The sequence below is a fragment of the Cervus canadensis genome, chromosome 33, assembly GCF_019320065.1.
Source record: "Cervus canadensis isolate Bull #8, Minnesota chromosome 33, ASM1932006v1, whole genome shotgun sequence".
In the NCBI taxonomy this organism is placed as follows: Eukaryota; Metazoa; Chordata; class Mammalia; order Artiodactyla; family Cervidae; genus Cervus; species Cervus canadensis.
The window spans coordinates 8,301,024-8,318,574 of NC_057418.1; the positions used below are offsets into that span (position 1 = coordinate 8,301,024).

At 40.3% G+C, this 17,551-nt stretch overlaps 1 non-coding gene across 1 annotated transcript; it reads right to left on the reverse strand.

Moving 5' to 3' along the window:
- Positions 1-2,042: 2,042 nt before the first annotated feature.
- Positions 2,043-2,113, reverse strand: TRNAG-CCC. Its single transcript has one exon. It is a non-coding gene; the product is annotated as a tRNA-Gly (tRNA).
- Positions 2,114-17,551: the final 15,438 nt, after the last annotated feature.

A 17,551-nucleotide genomic window follows, 5' to 3' on the forward strand; every position in this document is an offset into this window, starting at 1 on the left:
ATAAAACTTTTCAGTTCACAGATGCTGGTGATTTTGAACACATACACATACATGCATATATATAATTGGTTTTCAAGTGATTTCAGATTTTTAAAAAAAGAATCATTAAAAATCACTCTAACAACAACAACAACAACAAGAAAAATCACTCTAACAATGAATACATTTTGAATTTGTGTTTTTGAGCTATTACTGTTTAGGTCATGCAAACTTTGGGAATTAATTACCCAGAATATTTTGAGACTGATTCATGCTGTCTTTTGAATCTGCTCACTTAAAAGTGTCATGAAAATTTTTCTTTAAAAACCCAGAGTTGGCTTCAGTTCAACTCTGATGCCTTGCCATCCATTGTCCCAAAGGTATGCTCTTATTGCTGCAAAAAAGAAAAAAATATATAATGCATTTTTAAATTATTAACTAATGCTAGCTGAAGCATGGAAATTTACAATAACATTAGAACAAAGTTATGGTAAAAATCTTCCCTCCTACAAATATTTCTGATGGAAATTATAGCAACATTACTTTAAGCCAAACCAGAGAACTGCAATAGAATGATACACTTCAGTCCGTTTTCTACACAAGTTTTTACTGTAAAAATTCCAGTTTTTAGTATCATTTTTAAGGCACCTTTTTGGCCATTGGGTAAAGGGGTAGAATATCAGCTGCCAGCACTTGAAAAGGGAGGTGAGATGCTAGTAGTGTCATGTTCTTTCTGATGCCTGCTCCAAGTTTTTGGTAGCCCCCATGTATCCCTTGGTTTATAGTAGCACTGCTCCAATCTCTGCCTTCTTTATATCACCATCTTCTCCATGTGTCTAGATCTTCACATAGTGTTCTCTGTATGCCTTTCCCTTATAAGAGAGTGTTTTTAGTCTAAGGGCCCACTCTACTTCATATGAATTCATCTTAACTAATTACATCTGTAACAACTGTCTTCAAATTATTTGAAGGTCATTCTGAGGTGTTGGGGGTTAGAATATTGACATATTTTGGGGGGCTGGGGATACAATTCAACCCATAATGCCTGCCGTAGATATTCTAGATGCTAGGATTACAGAGTGAGTATGACAAAGTTCATGTCCTCCAAGTGCAAGGAGATTGACATTAAACAGAAACCAAGAATAGCAGTTAGTGATAAGGACCACGTGAACAACTGTATAGTAGGGCACCTACTCAGATTAAGTGATCAGAACGATCATTGTAGGGTAATCTTTAAGCTGAGTTCCCAAGATAAGATGGAGTTGTTGTTGTTCAGTCGCTAAGTTGTGTCCGACTCTTTGCAACCCCATGGGCTGCAGCAACCAGGCTCCCCTGTCCTACACTACTTCCCAGAGTTTGCTCAGATTCATGTCTTTTGAGTTGACAATGCTATTTAACCATCTCATGGAGGCAGCCATGTAAATATGGAGAAAGAGGATTCTAGGCAAAGGAAACCAAGGATCCCAGGGGAGGAGGAGCCAATCCTTCTACTACTGCTCCCTGCAAAGTCTGTCAGTACAAAGGATTTCCTTTCTTTTCATGAATTTATATATTGCTTCACAAATTATTTACCTGAATTTCAGCTTCTGGTAGGTAATTTTCTGTGACATTTTGGATGAATGGAATAGCAACCCAACAAATGGAAATTTTTGTGTTCTAAAATAGAGTATCCATCTTTAATTTGAAGACAGCATATTGTGTTGTGGACTAGGGGGCTATTTTTATAGTTTGACAGCTACATCTCAAATATAGCTGAAATATCATTGCAAATAATTATAGAAAATAGAGAAATCATTTGGGACCTGAAAAGTCTTACTCTTATCACCTTGGAGAGAGAGAGTGAAGTCGCCCAGTTGTGTCTGACTCTTTGTGACCCCATGAACTGTAGTCTGCGAGGCTCCTCCGTCTATAGGATTCTCCAGGCAAGAATACTGGAGTGGGATGACATTTCCTTCTCCAGTGGATTTTCCCTACTCAGGTATCAAACCCAGATCTCCTGCCCTGCAGGCAGACTCTTTACCGTCTGAACAACCAGGGAAGCCCCAAAACAAACAAGAGCATGATGCATTGACTGGGAATTGAACCCAGGTCTCCCACATGGGAGGCAGGAATTCTACCACTGAACCACCAATGCCCCTATTGGAGGACTGTTCTTAAGAAAGTGTGGCCTATGTCAAAAGTATCTTATATGGTGATATCAAATCTGATTTGCACCAATGCATTCACAAAATACGTTAGTTATCATTTATAAGAAAATCATGATCAAATTTATCTTTCCATTGGTTGGAAATAATGTAGAAATAGTCATTTTGGTGTAATACAGCTACTTTTGACATAGGCCACACTTTTCTAAGAACCGTCTTCCCTTTTTAAATTCTGTAATATAAGACACAGTGGTCTAAAGCTGGGCTCTAAATTGTTTCACCTCAAGCAAAATTGAAAACATTTTATGATAAGGGAAACCTGCAGAGAAGATTTAAAGGCTAAAATCTTTTGCATGTTTTCTAAGTCAAATTTGGGTTTGCATATTTAATATTGTTAGGAAGATTCACAGTAAAAATGGGGCACTTTTTTTTGATCTCTGTTGTTTGCAGACATAAGCATATTTTACTCACTGAATTATTAACTTCTTCATAAGCCTGTCAGTTTTTAGAAAAAGACCAAGAACTTGTAAAATAACATGTCAGAAACTGTGATTCAGAGAGAGAACAAATGCATCTAACTTCCAGAATAACCTCAGAATTGACCCAATGGAGTCTTAAATAAGGAGTTTTCTAAGAATATGATTGCTTTACAATAACTTTCTATGAATTTTCTCAAACAGAATTTCACAAGGGCCCATGGCACTCTTAAGATACTCAAAATTTAAAATTGCTCATCTTTTCATTTTTTGGGGGGTGGGGAGATATCTAATAAGTCCTTAAAAATTAATTGAATTAGTGACACCCTTCCTGTGAAATAAACATGTCAAGAAATTTACAGGAGAGCTGCTTTTTTTTTATTGCATTAGAAGAACAATATTAGGAGTTTCAACACAAGGTCAATTCTACTCTATCCCTTTGGGTTTTTCTAGACTAGTCTAAACAAAGGAGCCCAGCATTCACCTTTGATGGGATGCAAAAGTCAGTTATCTCTCTCCTCATTCCATATCACCTTCACCTACGGTTCCTGGATGCGTTAGACTCAGGTATGCAGTATCTGGTGTCCAAGCCCAGGGGACAGGCACCATGAATACTGCAGCTACTAGACATGATCTACTGGGACAGCCAGAAAGGAAGTCAGTTTTTATTCAACTGGGTTTTCTGTTGCTTCTTAAAGTCCACAGTGATGATTTTCAGAGGTCTGAGTGAAATGCTGGAACCCTGGAAGAGTCAACAAATGAGCTATGAATATTTTATTAGTACTATTAATAGCTCATCAAATAATGAATGGAGGTTGGTAGATTCAAAATTCACATATAAATAACTGTTCAGAGTCCATTGTTAGTAGCTGCTGAGAATTAAGATCTACTCTGTAGCCTGCTCTAGTGAAAATATGTGTGCCTAAATCTAATTTGAGAGATAGGAAGGTGGGAATACAGAATATAGTGAAGCCTTTGAACTTCCTTTGACTAAGTCAAACATAGGAAGTTATCACTTTCTACTTTTCACATCACAATCAAAAAGAGTCCTCCTTCCTTTGGTTCTGGAAGTGCAATGCAAGTGCGAGTGCCAATGAGGCTCTTGGCTTTTTGCTCGTATTCATGTTCCTTTTGTGCCTCTCAAGTTTTGCACATCAGTAAGTAAGTGAAGACAGCATGTGTAGAAAGAAAAATATGCCCTTGAAGTGGTTTGCAGCTTCAAGGAACAGAACAAACGTCAGCCTAGGGAAATAGCAACTTACTCAAGGTCAAAACAAATGCAATTTGCTGTCTTATGGAGAACAACTTGCTGGTACAGGTGAAGGAGCACGTTCTTCACTTGAGAACCACACCATCTTGGCAGGCTGTTTGAGTGAACCAGGCTGCATTGGGGAGTTTTTGTTCCAAACCTTTCATCACCTCACTCTGACTTACTACCAAAGACTGCCCGGGCATGTAGACACTGGTGAATTCTGTGTATCATCAGGGACTGAGAAAACGAAAATTGAAGAAGCTTCACAGATATGGGTTATTTCAGAAAAGTAGAGAAGAGAGGGAGGAAGATTGTAGATCTCAGGGGAAACATTAATATTGTGAGTCAGATGCACCTGAGGTTTCCATATGCTTTGCAGATTCAATTTCCGTGGTGAAGCACACATCTTTCTTTGTTTACTCTTCCACATTCTCCTCTTGATTCTCCTCCAACTTGAGATTTCTTCTGCTGGATTTTAAAGCTATGATTTTAAAGCAGGCTGCTCTGGCCTAGGCAGATTGGTTTGATAACAATGGTTTCCTAGACAAGAACTAGAAAAAAGCGAGTAACAAACTAGATATTTCTAGAATCAACATTTTAGCAAAGAAGACTAATTGGGGTGCATGGACCCCAACTTCTTGAAACTGGAACTCTACTTCATCCAAATTCCCCAAATAGTTATCTCTTTGTTGCATCTGACCACGGAAAGTCTTATTGCTATAGTTCAGAGAAAATGAAGCACAGTAAAAAGTATCACTCCCTTCATAGTCCAAGTAGGTCAGTTGCAGACATGAGAGAAGAAGGAGCAGGGAGGAAGAAGGCTGTGCTTTACATAGACATTCTGAAATCCAAGATCTTTTCATCTGTGATGGGATCAACAAACTACAGCCCCCAACTCAAATCCAGCCTAATTCTAAAAGCTAAGAAAGGTTTTTACACTATGTATCCTCAAAACCCTAATGTACTTATTATCTGACCTTCAGAGAAAAAGTTTGCTGGCCCCTGATACTGTCTGCAGATCCCTAGAGCTTTAAAGTGCTTCACTGGGTTCCTGGAACAACCACAGATGAGGAGAAAGAGGGCGTGGAGGATTTTGTGGGAGGTGTTAGAACAGGGCTGGAGAAGAATGATGCATCTGGTATCTGAACTGCTTTGGGCAGAACTCAATCACATGGCTGCAGCTAGCTGCAAGGGAGGACAGGAAATGCAGTCCAGCTCTTTGCCAAGGAGGAAGATAAATCTGGTTGGTGAAAATTCTGGTGTTACAAAGCCCACAAGATTAACTACTCACAAAATTACATAGGCAGCTGTTCAAGAGTTCAGCAGAAGGCCAGAGTGCTGCAGCCTGAGGTTATGAGGTTATCACGGTGGTTTCCCAGAAGAGGTCAAACTATGATGATCAGTCATCAAGAGGATGAGAAATACAGGTAACTGGCTTGAGATAATCAAAGCACAAGGGTAGAAAATGGCTTCATGTTTTGCCAGGGAATGGTGAAGTCTTGCCCAGGGAATCATACTTAACAAGGAAAGAGGCTTCACAGGTAGGGAACTTCTAGGAAATACTCTTTAGAAGGTTAGTAAAGGTCTTGAGTGTCAGACCAAGGCAGAAAGCATATATGGAGGCCAACTTCTAAAATTCATCCAACCAGGGATTTTTTCCTTCTGATTTTTTAATTTGTTTATTTTTGCTCTATGACTACATTGTCTATAAGTTTGTGAACACTGTGTCTTGAGTTTCTTCACAGATTTCCCTGGGTGAAGGTTACCCTTCACCCAGGGAAGATAGGAGTGTTAGGATTTCAAGAAAAAAAAAAATGAAATTGTAAAAAATTGACCCATCTCTTTTGAAAAAATCAAAATTGTCAATTATGCACTTATAGGAGTATATGATAATATTTATGCTCAGTTTAAAGAATAATAATAAAATGAACACTCAGGCATACATCACCAACATAAATAGTAATAAAGTATTATCTATATTTGTGATCCCTCCAACTATATAGGGTCTCTTGATCACATCTCCCTCTCTCTATTGCCCCTTCCGTGAAACAATAATTCTGCATTTTATGTTACCAATTATATTACTATTCTTCATAATTTTACCATCTATATATATATCTCTATAAATACATTATTTAATGTTACCTATTTTTTACCTTTTGTGACATTTTTTTCTCAATTTTTCATTTTTAAAATTCATGCAAATTGCTGCTGCTTGTAGCTAGTAGATAATTTGTTTACATAAGATTCTACTGTATATTATCCATTCTACTCTAAATGGCCATCCCTTTTTCTTTTTAAATTAGAGAAAACCTATCTTTTCCAAAGAAGGCATTAAAATGAATAGTAACAAAACAGAACAAAAGAAAACCAAAACCAGGAAATAAGATGCTAGTGATGTTTAATTTGATTTGCTATGACATTTACCTGTATTCTTTTTGGTGGTTTGTTTTTTCAAAGGGCCACTTCCTGCATGTGATTGAAGAGCTCTGTCTACTTTAGAGACTGCCCCCTTCCCCTAGTCCTCCCCATGCCAGTTAAGGACCTTCAAGGCACTTTTGTGCTACTAGGTCTCAGATTTCACTTCAAAACATTTTTTGTATGGGCCTTTGTGGGAGAATTTTTTTTTTTTTATTTGCAGACCTCAGGCCATTGGCAACACATGACTTGGCTTTTAAAATCCAGCGCTTCTAGTTATAATGTAAGTCTGACAGTGATAATTTTATGTTAGTCATCTATATTGTTGGACTTTTGTCCTTGAGTCTTTGGTTCAATTTTGTAAATGAAATAGGCCCTTGTCTGCTTTACATCTTGAGTCTGGCTAAAAGAACATTTCTTAGCTCTAGTTGCTACATCCATTAATCCATCCACCCTGAAAGCTTGGAAATCCTGAATCAGCACCTGGGGAATGTCCATGTACAGTTCCTTGAGAGAACCTCATCTGTTCAAGGCTCACTATCTAATGGAGTTTTCAAGAGTATAAACAGCCACCTGACCTCTTCCCATAGAAGGAGACTAGAAAATCCTTCTGAGAGTCATGGAACATTTGCTTAAACATTTCTTCAAGTTTCTTTTCCTTTTTTGTGTATGTTTCATGGGCAGGTTTCACTTCTGAGTAATTAGCATACATTTGCCTCATGAGAACAACTCGAGTTGCTTGCAAAAACTCATTTTTAAGCTTCTTTGCTTAAAGCAATCAGTTCCATAAATTATACATCTGTTACTTGATATGCATTTTCCAATAGGTAGTCTAAAGCCATCCCACATGAATACTCATTTTCACATTAAAGGTAGAAAAGGCCTGAAAGCCTTATTTTCTGGCACTTTTTTTTTTTTCTTTTTTCCTTTTGCCAAGAGGCAGACACTGTTCTTTTGAAAAATCTATTTATTCCTGATGGGAAGTTTTATTTCTATCTTCAGAAACATCACTTTTGATTTGTATAATCAGTTCAGCAAACTGCTTCTTAAAGTGATAAATAAATATTAAATTAAACTTGCAATTAGAGTTTACTAAAAATATAGGTTGCTATAATTTTGTTGGTGATAGAAGTACAGAAGTAGAAATGATTAATGATGATTACTAATTATGCAGCTGTGTTCAGAGCACACAAGTCTATAGAACCATGGGGTTAAGTTAAATAAGGACTTCCTCCTAGGAAAAACCTTTGTAGACAGTATCTAAATACAGCTCATTTCAGTCTGTACTTAATCAGCCCCATCACCTGCCATCACTTCACATAACAAACAGAACCAGAAATATAGAGCACTGGAATGAAGAACCATCTCATTCTTCTTTCCTTTGTTGTTTTGTTGGCTGTTAATTTGCATTTTTAAAATGCCATCACCATGAGAAATGATCAGATATTAACAATAGTGGGGAGGCAACTCTGACTTCTTTCCTAAAAATTGCATAATCTGTCTTGGCATTTCATGTTTAAAATGGCTTATTGATGAGGCTAGTGGAAGTTTCTGTAAAATAAAGTCACTGAATATTTGACTTACAGACAGAAGTTGTAAGTTTGAACCCTTTATCTGTAACTTAAAATAAGAAAACCTCCAAAGTAGCTCTCAGCATTTTTTAACCATAGATATTTTTTTGATAAACACAAAAGTCACTTTTTTGCTTTCCTGTTCTTCACTCCTGTGGAAAAGTCATTATTTCAGGAAAAACAATTTTGCAAGTAAAGCAACTGAGGGCCAGAGAAGTTATGTGAAACAAATATCTCAAGCTTGATTCTCTTAAATCCCAGTCACATGTTACTTTCAGTACCCAATCAGTGAGCAAAAACAAAACAGAAAAAGAGAGAGAGGGAAAGAGGGAGAGAGAGAGAGAGAAAGGAGAGAGAAAAATAGGGAGGAAAAAAGAGAGAGAGAAGCAGAGAGGAGAGATAGAAAGGGTTACTATTACTTTCAAAAATGTTAAATAGGGGATGTTGGGTAGGGAGGAAAATAATAATAGTGGTAGGGAAAGAAGAAAATAGAAATATGGAAAAAGTTGTCACCTAACAAGCATAGCTACTGTAGCTATAATTTTGCAGCCATTTATTAACTTGAATGTTGAATTAGAAGGATGTGTGCACCTTTCCTTCACAGAGGTGGCTTGTTGTGATGAAATAGATTAAAAGAAAGAAAGCTTCCAGAGAGATGCCTCTGTTGAAATCTAGTTCCACCACTGAAGTGCAGAGTGACCTTGGTCAGGTTACATAACTTATTTACATTTTTTTCCCCCGTTATGAGAGGTGGTGATAGAATAGCCATCAACCCTACCCACCTCCCAGGGTTATCTGAGGACGCAATGAGGTCATTTTTTGTGTAAAGGCTCTTTGAAACCTGCAAAGCATCAAAGTAACATATAACATATGACAAACCACAAGGAAACTTCAGAGTGTTCCTGGGTCTGGCAGTCGAAAGTCAAATACAAATGAAAATGTAGATGGATCACTTCTTTTTAAAGAAAAAGTCTGTTAATCCACGCTGTTGTTATTGTTTAGTTGTGAAGTCGTGTTCAGCTCTTTTGTGACCCCATGGACTGTAGCCCACCAGGCTCCTCTGTCCATGGGATTTCCCAGGCAAGAATACTGGAGAGGGTTGCCATTTCCTCCTCGGGGAGATCTTCTTGACCCAGGAATCGAGCTTGTGTCTCCTGCATTGGCAGCTGGATTCTTTTCCACTAAGCCACCGGGGAAGCCATAGCCATAGTTGTAAGACCACCTTTGCCATTATTTGAGGGCTTACTATTAAGAACAGAGCTTAAGCAATTTTATCTTCTCACTGTGATTATAAGAATAGTGTTTCATAGAGGTGTTGAGGGAAGAAAGCCAGGTATTGAGGACTGAGACAACTTTTCAAGGGACTGGGTTACTTGGCCCCACTTCCAGAGCACTGGGAGAGGCCTACAAAGGGAGAAAGCACCCAAGAAGCTTGTCTCTGACTCTCTGCCTTTTCCTGAGTGATGAAGAGCCATCTGCAGAGCCAGAAAGAAACATGCCTGACAGCTCCTCCTGTGACCTCCCAGCCCAGCACCTCCTGCCAGAGCTGGCTAGCACGTGGTGGAGATGGACGCAGTGAGGACAAGGGTGGATGCGAGATCAGGGCCACTGACACGACGGCCTCTCACCTTTGACAGCACCTCCAGCTGCTGGGGCTCCAGAAAGGAAATAGACATTTGGAAACACAGATGACAAATGGCTTTTCCGTCCAACTGCTCAGCATGTGGTACTGGATTTCAGAGAACTGGGAAAAAAAAAAAAAAAAAAAAACCTACTGCTTATCCTCTGTGGGCTTATCAAGTGTTTTATCACATTATTATAAAATATAGCCTTAGCCTAAAAGTCTTGTTTGCATGAGGGTGTGTCCAGTTCATGGGTGGAAAATTTCAATAATTCTTTCCATTCTGTTCTATGTCCCTCCCTCCTTTGTCCAGTGGTTCAGGGTCTCTATTGTGAGCCCCATATGCTCAAATCCTAAGGATCAACTTTATTTGGGATTTTAAAACTTCAAGAACCAAAATGGTGAGGGGAAAAAAGAAATCAGAATTATTTGGGGGTAAGGTCAAATACTTGCAAATGTTTGTATGAAGAGCAGATACGACTCTTTACTTTAGGCAACCATCCAATTATATTTATTAAATGATTATTCAGCCAATACTAAGTCAAAGACACTATATGACTTCTTCTTTTAACACTTTAATTCAGCAAATTATCTGACGTGACCAGTTCTGTCATTAGAATGGTCACGTTGGTTGTGCACTTACATCTCTCACCCACTTGTGGTTGTTCCCAAGTCCTGTGCCTGAGGCAGGTGTTGACAATTGTCACTGCGTGATGGGAATAGTTAGAAACTCCAGCACCGGTGGGTGGACAAATGTCTTCAGCAGGAAGTCTTGAGTGGCTTGAGATAAGACAAGGTTGACTTGAAAACCACCTTCCCCTTGGTCTCGTTTGAACGTTCTCTTCCTTTTGCTGCTCTCGGCTGAGAATTTTGTCCTTTAAGTCACTAAAGAGCCTGTCCCTCTCTCCCACATACATACGCCTTCCTTTCAGTCATCTTAACCACTTTCTAAGAGGAAGCTGTAGATTCATAAAGTAAGAGACAAAAGGTAATGTCAGCTCTCTCTTAGACAATGGACTTCAGAAACAAAAGGAAGATTCCACGTGCCAAGATGCACAGACAGTCCATTCTGAAGCCACACTGGCCTTCTCAAGCACCGTGATGAGCCGCATTCCAGGCAGCCTGGAGAGCAAATTCTGAGGCATTCTCTTCCCCACAATGCAGACGTATATCTCCCTGCTGCTGGCCCGCAGCACACTTTTTAACTTAAAAGCAAATTCTTATTCTTTGAAGATTAAACATTAAAAAAAAACAAACAAGCTTCAGCCTCTCTGGAGAAGCAATTGATAAGTACACTCAAACTGTGAATCTATTTTCACATTGTTAAGCATTTATTTATTAAAAAGTAATATATGTTTCTGGAAATAGCTCTTTTTTGAAAATCTCCCCAGGGTAAGAACACAGCACACATAGTCTGTAGAATCAAGGCCCTGTAGGTAAGAGAGATTATTTTGTCATATGGATTCCTCAGGAAAGAAGATCATGCCAGGATAAGCATCTACTGTTTTGTTTCTTTTTTTTATTTCAATTCTCCACCTTATAATAATCTATTATAAATTGTATATGTGATAGATTTGTAATTTGTGAACATGGTGAGGATAAGCTACATTTCCCGGAACTTCTGTTCTTGTATGTTTCAGGTCAAATGGGCTCTAAGAAAGATGCTCACGGGAGACGTAGAGGGAAGACGGGAAGCGGCACCTGTATTGTTGCTCATTCACTCTGTCGCTTACCTGCTGGCACATCTCACTGGTGTGAGACAGTGGCCGGCCTCACAACTGCCTCTTCATCCCCAGATCCTCCAGATTCTCTGATTGGCGCATTAGGTGAACAGAAAGGAGCAACTGCTCTCGACACAGTAATAAGACATTCGCCTGTCAGAGGGAGGGGAATAAACCCCATGAAAAATCAAGGACCTGCAACCTCAGTGAAATATCTAGGGGTCCAATCTGTGACATGTTAAGGACACTTTTTCACGTCTTTACTGAGTAACCTAAAAAGCTACAAGCTGTGAGCAGGGGCCCAGAACAAGAGCAAGCTCTGTACGAAGCCTAACCTGCCACTGCTGCTTGAACGCAAGTCCATGTGCCCAAGGCACAGTGAGGCCAATAAACCAAAACGTCAGACTTTTGAACAGAGGATTGATTTCAGAGCCAGGCAAGGAGAATGAGTGACTCATGACCACCCTCCCCACCGCCACTACCACCCCCAAACACCCTGTAGCGTTTTGGCAAAATATTTTTAAAGGCAAGGTGGGGGGGGTGGGTCACAGGCTGTGTGATCAACTTGTGCACGATTCTCTGCTTAGCTGATGCTGAGGTAACAAGGCAAAGTCACAGGGGTTAGCATTATTAATTGTCAGGCACCAGGAAGTCTAGGGATTTACGATCATCAAGTAGTTAATGTCTCCCATTCGGTGGTGGTTTCCCTGGTGGCTCAGCTGGTAAAGAATCTGCCTGCAATGTGGGAGACCCAGGTTCAATCCCTGGGTTGGGAAGATCCCCTGGAGAAGGGAATGACAACCCACTCCAGTATTCTTGCCTGGAGAATCCCATGGACAGAGGAGCCTGGCGAGCTACAGTCCAGAGGGTCACAAAGAGTCAGTCATGACCAAGAGACTAGCACACACTTTAACATCTGTAAAATAACTCAGAAAGTGTGCATCAAATACTATTTTCTGGGTCCTTCAGAGAGGAGTTACAGGGGAGGGTATGGGATACTGCTCTGTCCCAGGAAGGCCCACAGGGTCCTGCTTGATTACATTTGGACCATAATCCAGGAGATCCAGTGGTGCTTGAAATGTCACTGACTTACACGATTGCTATAATATTTAGAGCCTCTGTCAGGTTCCTCAGGTTCCTATGGGGCTTCCCTGGTGGCTCAGAAGTTAAAGTGTCTGCCTGCAGTGCAGAAGACCCGGGTTTGATCCCTGAGTCGGAAGATCCCCTGGAGAAGGAAATGGCAACCCACTCCAGTACTCTTGCCTGGAGAATCCCATGGACGGAGGAGCCTCGTAGGCTACAGTCCAGAGGGTCGCAAAGAGTCGGACACGACTGAGTGACTTCACTTCACTTTCACTTTCAGGTTCCTATAGATGGATCACAATGTGAATCCTTAGGATTTTAGAATAAAGCCCTGTCATCCTCTGTGGATAACTATTCTTTTAAGAAACAGCTTATGTTTTGCTACCAAGTCTTGGTAGACATTGACTGCTTGGTCATGGGTTACTAATGTACCAAGTGACCTGAGCTAGGTATCGTCTGACCCGCTGAGCCATAAAGTTAAACATGCACTGAAGTATTTTATTCTCAGGTGAGAGTGCTATATACAAAATTGGGCTTGAGCAGAACATGAAGGCACAAGTATGCTATACGAGCAAGTGGCCAGTGTATCCAGAGCCTCTACCCCCGATGTACTGTCTTCTTTCTCTTAATCTGTACCTATGGCTTCCTGGGGAGCTCTCTGTGTTGGAAGAAGAAAATACTTAGGCCTGTTTCGCACATGATTCTGCACAATAGGCAGTTGGCACGCAAAAGTGGTCAGCTACAAACAAAATGGACAGTTGAAGCTTAACAGCCTTACCCTGAAGACCAGGGGTGAAGGGAAATCTTCCCAGTGCCAGCACATTGAGCACTGCCCCTGCTTGTCCACTTTGCTTGTAAGGAGAGATGTCCAGAAGTACAAGTCTACACTAGTTTATGGGCCATGGCTAATACTTGGCTGAACATCAAGAGATTTGAAAGGGACATGATTGAAAAATTGGTGTCAAAGGGATCCAGAGAAAAAGCAGGTTGACAGAGCTTTCCAAATGGGCAAGGCATGTGAAGATATTTATTTCTATGTGAATGCTCACCGAAGGGTGAATTCAACAGAGAAGTATTTTAATAATCAGATGGAGAAGATGAGCCATTCTGTGGGCCTCAGTCAGCCTACTTCTCCAGCAACTTTGTCATTGCTCAGTTGGCTCATGAATAAAGTGACCATGGCAGCTGAGATGAAAGTTTTGCACGGGCTCGTAGTCATCTGCTTACCAGGGACCTCCTGGCTATGGCTGCTTTAAGAGCCCGATATGTTAATAGCAGAGGTCAACAGTAAGCCACTGACATGGCACAATTCCCAGATACTAACTAGCCACCTACTGGCACATTGATTACATTAGATTAGATCTTCTCTCCTGGGAAGGACAGTGTTTTGTTCTTACTGGAACAGACATCTACTCTAGATGTAGATTTGCCTTCCCTGCCCACAATGCTTCTGCCCAAGCCACCACCAAAACCATGCACAGAATGATTTATTCACTATCATGATATTCCACAAACCATCATTTCTGACCAAAAAAAAAATTATTTCATAGCCAGTGAGGTACAGCAATTGCCTCATGCAGTTCCCTGGTCTTGTCATGTTCCCCATCACCCTGAAGAATCAGGCTTGACAAAATGATAGAATAGCCTTTTGAAGACTCAGTTATGGTGAGATGTCCAGCATCAAACATGCTCCAAATCATCATCCAATGCTTATTTTTGTTTCTCTGACACCCCAGATTCATAGGTCTGGGAATAAGGGGTGGTGATGGGAAAGGTTCTTCTCAGTACTGTCCCTGGTGATCCACTAAACTTTTGCCTCCTGTCCCTATGATGTTAGGCACTGCTGGTCCAGAGGTCTTAGTTCCCAAGAGATAAGTGCTTCCACCAGGGCACCCAAGGATAACTCTGTTGAACTGGGTGCCCCTTTATTCATGCCATTGGATCAATAGTGAAAGAAGGGAGTGACTGAATCTGGGCTGATTCTGCAAAAAGAGGTTAGAGAAAATGTCTCCAGTGTTAAAGATCCTCTAGGCTGCATCTCAATATTCCCATATCCTCTGATAAAGCTACATCAATTCAATTATTAAGACTGCTAATGACCCAGACCCTTCAGGAATGAAGATTTGGTTCACCCCACCAGGCAAGGATCCACAACTAGCTGAAGTATTTGCTGAAGATGAAGGGAATATGGAATGGGAAGTGGAAGGAAGTAGTTATAAATATCAGTTATGACCACACAACCAGATGCAGATATAAATACTGTAATAGTTATGAGTATTTCTTTCTTACTGTGATATGTTGGTTTTATTCAGTCACTAAGTTGTGTCCAACTCTTTGTAACCCCATTAAATGCAGCACTGTGATATGACCATGTATATATATGTGTGGGCTTTCTTGGTGGCTCAGTGTTAAAAGAATTCACCTGCAATGCAGGAGACATGGGCTCAATCCCTGAGTCAAGAATATCCCCTGGAGAAGGAAATGGTAACCCACTCAAGTATTCTTGCCTGGGAAATCCTATGGACAGAGAAGCTTGGTGGGCTACAGTCCATGAGGTCATAAAAGAGTCGACATGACATAGTGACTGAATAACAACAATAAATGTATAGTTATATATAGTTTATATACATTATGCTTATACATATATATATATTCACCCAATTATTTTTGCATTTGTCCTATGTCTCATTCTCATTTTCTTAGCTAGCATAAGATGTGTTAATAGTAGATGACTTAATATCTCAGTATATAAATAGTAAAGGATAGCAAAGGGGAAGTGTGAACTAGCGAGGTGTACACTAAAATCAAACATCACCCAAAGTGAAGGAAAAAAAAAAAAGACTTTGGATCCTCTTCTGGGCAAAGATTAGTGTTTGGGTTGTTCTTGGGATAGGTGCATTGCCTTACGTGGAGACATGACTGTGTTATTATCTTTATTTGGAGATTAAGTGTGATTTTAATAATGCGTTCGAGTGCCAAGTTGTCAAAGAGTAACTCTGACAGTGAGTAAACTTGAGGACGCCAAACTGTATTTCCCAGAATCTCTCTCCTGTGTGTTAGAGTGAGCAGAAAGACATTCTTGTGCAAAATTTGGAGGCAGTGTGAAACTGCAGCCATTTCATAGTTTGTTCATAGCTTGTTTCTTCACAGCCGTCTCACCTCCTGCAGGAGGCAGCAGCTGGGCCTGCGACTCCTCTGTGTCCTGCTCTCCTCCAGATTCTCCAACTCCTGGGCCAGGTATGTATGTTTAGCTCTGTGATGAGTGTCCTGCTTCTGCAGGAAATCTGTGTAATCAAGGTCAAAGGCATTAAGAACTGATACAAATCTCAATCTCCTTTGAACTACAGCCTGTTCACCTGGATTCTATCTTGTTCTGAAATAGGCTCTTCCCCATTTTACATCCACCTTCCTTTCCTGATAGCCTTTCCTTGGACTTCAAGTTCCAACATCAGATGTGAAGACAACAACTTTACAGACATGAATTAACCATATACAACCATTCCATAAGGTCAGATCTCTGTAGCTATATTATATGTGTGTGCGCGCTCAGTCGCTTCAGTCATGTCCGATTCTTTGCGACCCCGTGGACTATGTAGCTCACCACCTCCTCAGTCTATGGGATTCTCCAGGCGAGATTACTGGAGTGGGTTGCCATGCCCTCCTCCAGGGGATCTTCCCAATCCAAGGATTGAACCTGTGTCTCCTGCATTGCAGGTGGATTCTTCACTGCTGAGCTACCGGGGAAGCCCAACTATACTATATACATAACAACAGAGATGAATCTCAAAATAATTATGCTGAGGGGAATAAGACGGACAGAAAGAGCGTATACTGTCAGATCTCATGTATATAAAGCACTAGCGGGAATTCTTCGTTTGTCCAGTGGTTAAAACTCAGCACTATCAGTGATGGGGCCTGGGTTCAAAATTCTTGGTTGAGAAACTAAGATCCCACAAGCTGTGTATCATTATTTTCAAGAGAGGAGGGGCAGTGAGTGGCAGGGCTGGGGAAGGGTTAGGAAGAGGAAGAAGTAGTTTTTTGAGACTGATAATTATTTTCCCTCTCTTGAAAATAATGATACTTTCGTGAATGTATGCATGTGTCAAAACTTACTAAATTGTTCAATTTAAATATGTACATTTTATTGTATGTCAATTATGCCGTAATAAAATTAAGGTGTTTCTTTTTAAAAAATGCAACCTTTTAAAATTCAACCAAAATACTGTGTTAGTCAGGTTGAAGCAGAAACATAAATGTTTTATATACATGAAATCATACAGTATATGCTCTTTCTGTTTGTCTTATTTCACTCAGCATAATTATTTTGAGATTCATCTCTGTTGTTGGGTGTTCATTCTAAAAGAGTTGAATCTAAAAGGTTAGATTTTCTTTTTCCTTTTAAATTGAAGTATAGTTGACTTATTTGACTTATGCTGTGTTAATTTAAGGTGTACAGCAGAGTGATTCATGTATTCTTTTTCAGATTATTTTTCCCTTAGAGCTTGTTACAAAATAAAAGATTAAATTCTTAAATAACAACATGTCGTTTAAGTATAGGTTAACCACAAGCGTTTAGATGCAGTTTGACTGGTCATAATTCAGAGATACAGGAGTCCCGGCAATCATTTGTGATATTTTGGGAGCACTTCCTGATGGCAGGAGGCCCTTGAGATAGCGTCATTACATCAACCGCATCATTAAGTGGAGAAGTGTAAACTTCTTTGGAAAGGGCTTTGAAAGGCTGGACTCTGCATAAAATGGAAATCTTGGCCAGTGGAATAGGGCTGGTCTGCGCTATTGCCAAAGGTTATCCAGGAGACTAGGGAGGGACTGGACACCACCCACTGGTTTATGAGTGGGGCCCCTTCCGGGAGGAACAAGGAGTAATATCAGCCGGAATAAAGGGCTGTCGCTCTTGTTCTTGCTTGTTTCAGCACCATCTGCATATGAATCCAGCAGCTCCAGGGTGGCCCCTTTCACCCCGTTCTCCTCTAGCCAGGTTTCTCCCACATTGCTCAGACAAGCCAGCAGAGACAGATTGCTCCACAGGGCCCTTTAAAGCCTCCAAAGATGAGTCATAGAAAGCAACACGGTGTAGTGGACATTTGACTAAAAAGAAAGAGATCTGGACTTTAACCCAGATCTGGCGTGTATTATTTGGGGTACTATGAATAAATCAGATTCTCCCCCTGAGTCTCATTTCCTCAAGAGTCAAATGAAGGAACTGAACTATGTGATCTTGAAAATCTCTTCATTCTATGCATCTAATGTAGTGGGATAATAAAG